The sequence below is a fragment of the Choristoneura fumiferana genome, chromosome 12, assembly GCF_025370935.1.
Source record: "Choristoneura fumiferana chromosome 12, NRCan_CFum_1, whole genome shotgun sequence".
Classification (NCBI taxonomy): Eukaryota; Metazoa; Arthropoda; class Insecta; order Lepidoptera; family Tortricidae; genus Choristoneura; species Choristoneura fumiferana.
In genome coordinates, this window is record NC_133483.1 from 18385676 (window position 1) to 18390016 (window position 4341).

General features: G+C 35.7%; 1 non-coding gene across 1 annotated transcript; it reads left to right on the top strand.

Moving 5' to 3' along the window:
• Positions 1-430: 430 nt before the first annotated feature.
• On the top strand, positions 431-512 carry TRNAS-GCU (transfer RNA serine (anticodon GCU)). Its single transcript has one exon. It is a non-coding gene; the product is annotated as a tRNA-Ser (tRNA).
• Positions 513-4341: the final 3829 nt, after the last annotated feature.

A 4341-nucleotide genomic window follows, 5' to 3' on the forward strand; every position in this document is an offset into this window, starting at 1 on the left:
GTAATTCTACTTAATTACTTAGTAGCTCTGCACTCGTAATTTGTACTTTTATCAGTTGTGCTTCGCCGTTTGTAGAATAAAACGAAACTGACGGAATTGCGGCCAGTATTACAATAAACATTATAACCTAAATAGTATGCAACCTAGATACGTTAAAAAACGTCATTTTTAAACTGAGTAGTACAACCTGTTTCAAAATATAGTGCAATCGATTCTACACTTAATTCAAGTTAATTCTGAACAACCTACTTGCAGGTTTTCAGTAAGGTATTTAATTATTAACATTTCGTACCTCCAACGATTGAATAGACACAGTAATTTATCCAAATAATTATGTAGATTATGTATACGTAAGTTTAAAAAGATCAAGCAGCTGTACAAACAATAATAAAAATTGCATGTTTACCCACAATTTGCTGCATAAGTATAAGACGAGGTGGCCGAGAGGTTAAGGCGTTGGACTGCTAATCCAATGTGCTCTGCACGCGTGGGTTCGAATCCCATCCTCGTCGATTTTTTTTATAATAAAATGTGGCCGTTACCGTTGTATTACAAATTTAATAAATTATAATTTTGTTAGTACTAACTATCTACTAACAAAATGTAATAAAATCGTCAAGAAGGACCATTATGTATTACATAGGTACAGTCAGCATCAAAAGTAGCGGATCACTTTTTTACTCTGTCGCATTGACACATTGACAATCTTGCATGGCGTTTAGTGCGTAGCTGTAAAACGACAAAGTACGAAAGTGTATGGCTACTTTTGACGCCGACTGTACCGGGCGTGGCCTATAACAGAAGCGAATAATAAACATAGATCGTATTTGTCGAACTAAAGGACATTAGTTCAGCGATTTCAAACTTTCGTGATTCTCACTATAGTCAAATACCATTACGTAACGTTGCCGAAACGTCGAGGTAAATATTACTCGTGTAAAAATAGCGTGATAAGTCCCGTTTATGGTATTTTGATTAGTTCAGCGACTTATAAAATAGTTAGTTTTTTTATTTATTTATTCAAATTGAAATTCAAACATTTATTAAATTTGATGTTTGTAGCGTACGTGACAAACGCGTCAATTATGGGCTTTAAATTTAATTTGTATGAAAAAGGGAAAATCTAGACTAGATTATTTTTTTAAATCGTTTAACAAAATTAAATGTCGTTCAGTCAGACGAGTACGGTCTATGTTTTAATTATATGCTCGTGTTATAGGCCACACTCAGTATAAGTATAGTTACTTATTTATAACCATGTGTTAATCTTCTGATAATTAATTATTTGTTTGTCTTTAATATAATTTAATAAGTTTATAGTAAAAGTATAACTGTATATATAATTTAGTAGAAAAATCGTTAAGGTTAACCGTAAGGATCAACTATCTCTAGCTAAGATGGTAAATAAAATGGAAGGAAGACCACTAAATATAATTTTTCTTTTAATTTTATATCAACTAAACGACAAAAGAACAAAAAGCATCTTTTTCATTTTTTTATTTCAATAAATGAACGTTTTCCTTAAGCACATTTAAATGTTCAGTATTGTGAATACTTTCCCAGACGGAAGCATTAAAGTTTTCCACCTTGTACATAACTGTAGACGCGCCCCGGCTTCGTTTGAGTGAAGACGGGCTGACCAACTGAACTGAAAAGATGAAGGGGAAAAGGTGACGAAACTGAGGTGAAAAGGTGAAGTTACCACCTTTGAATATACAGATTAATTTGTAGGGGATGACATCGAAGCATGGACGAATTCAAACCAATCGTTCAAGAAAGCTGATTATACAGTCAGTAAATTGATGCCGATGATGATGTGCAAGAAAGATCTTTGGAACTGCGATATTGAAATTATGGCTTGACACTGACACCTGAGGCGAAACTATGTCCGCTTTTGTAATAAGTTTTATTTGTTTTATGTTGGATTTAATGTAGGTACCTAATTGTATTTAGTTATTTTCTTTTTCTTTTGAGTAATATGAACTGTCTGCTTATCTTCTATATAAAAAAATGTCTTCTCTTAACTAAATTAGCTGGAAGAGATCCCGTTTTAGGGATAAGCGTGCCTTTGGTCTCCTCTCTGTGTATTTGTATTTTTATTTTTTATGTGCAATAAAGAGTTTACATATACATACCTATTGTCCAGACAAATGGCAGCCCTAAATGGATTCCAAATTAGCCATTTACATGGTACCAGGGTACCAGGTAAACGTGAGTCGTTAATATATTATTTTACATGAAAAGCGAATATGTCAGGAGTATAAGAGCATGGTAGACGCTGGTTTTGTTTAATAAGGTAATTTGTCCACGAAGGGGCACTTTCATTTTCTAAGGAAAAGTTCATCTATGGACTACTAAGATAATACCTATAGGGCTGACATTTACCGACTGTCGTATTTTCCACGCTAAAACACTGCAAAATAAGTACTACTTATTCTTAGAGGTAAGATGGTGCTAGTAATATAATCTTACTACCACATTAACAACACGAATGTAGTCGTGTGAAGTTGCGATGATTCCCGTACCGATTAGGAATAGACGTAGCACTCTGCAATCCTGCCATCCAGTTGGGTCCAACTTATTTTTGGGCTTGCTGGATCCAATATTTAGCGCTCAATCCAGCGGTGCGTATCAGCAATCAGTTAAAAATATTAACGATTCGTTTTCGAAAGTTCCGACCACTACAGGCAGTACCTATGCTACGAGTAAGAATTGAAAGGGGTCTATTATGTCGCGAGATTTAAAGCTCATCCTGTCGTTAGGAGGACCTAACACCAACAACAATAAGTAGAAACGAAAAATACACAAACAAAAGACAGTTATGAGCCGTTTCACATAAACTCTTCCTGCCCTCAGTTTACTACCATTTTATCGCGTGTAAACTGCATTCAATGAAGATTTGTTCGTATATAACCCACTTTTAGCTCTCCGGAATGTGTAATAGCAAGGTGGACGGTACAATGGGTTGTTTGCATACCAGCGTGTGGAGTGGATAAATAAATGTGAGTTGATAGACTCTGGCCAGCGGGACTGTCAAAATTGACATATTGTCATTCTAACCCGGCTTAGATAATTTTGATATTTCCGCTTTTTTTTTTTTTTTTTTTTAATAGGTTATAATGTTCCCACTGCAGGGCAAAGCCTCCCCTTTCTTATTCCACTCGTCTCTACTCTTCGCCAGCTCTCGCCAATCTGACTGGAATCGGTCCAGGTCGTCCCGCCATCTCCTCCTAGGTCTGCCTCTGCTCCGGTGCCCGTCGCATGGAACCCAATCGGTGATTACTTTGCCCAGCGATCCGGATGCATGCGGCAGACTGCTTTTAGAAATAAATAAATTATTTTTTGTTTAATTCAAAGTCCTACCATCCTCAAAATGGAAAATGTTATAAAATTATGTTAGAATTAAAATGTTAGAAGATATATTCAATGCCAATCTGGTCAAAATGGTCCAAAAATGTATGCGTCTGGGCTGTAAATGGGCACTGACAAAGGTCATAAATTACCAATGGACTACTAAAGTGCATCATCAACTTTCACACATTACTATAATGAATGTTGATGCAGCTTGAAGTCTCGAGTATAATTTAATATCTGGAAAATTTAAATAAATATCTAAGTATCAACATCGTTTAATCAGTGTACAGCAAGTGTTGTCAGCCTCATTATTTTTTTGCCGCGGTTTGTCTGGGACAGCTTTCGTTGGCCAGTGTATAGCGCCATGGAAATCCGAGGACCCACGTCGTATTTAAGACCATGAAGGATAGGAGCTGTCTCTACTGCCGAATTTGTTACGCATTGTCTTATTGGAAATTAAAAATGTTTTTTGGACAGGGAATGAAGAGGATGCGACAAATGTGAATCCTGTGCGCTTTACGAGCTCTGTCTCAAAACTCCGTTGAGAGCATAAAACCATTTCAGATAATATTTATACATAATTTTATGGTATAAAAATGTTTATTTAATACAAATATCATCTAAACCACAGGAAACGAGACCTTTAACTTTGAATATTTTGTGACACGGACACGAGATTCTAAATAACTTCTGAGAAAACTTTTAAGATACAAAAATAAATATTTATAGGAGTTTCCAGCTTATCTTTCATTCCGGGGTTGATGACTCCTATATTGCTTATGCGGCTCCATTAAGTTATTAGTATATCAGTTTTGTATTTGTATGAGCTAGCAGGAGCATAAAAAATTTTGACATGAATGTAAGCATTACGTACTCGTATGCTATAAACATCTAACTCCCAGTCACTTTAAGCATATAAGACACCAGTGCCCTTAGTGTAAGTTTTCCATTACAAAATACGTCTCGACCGCGTTCGCGTTAAAATCT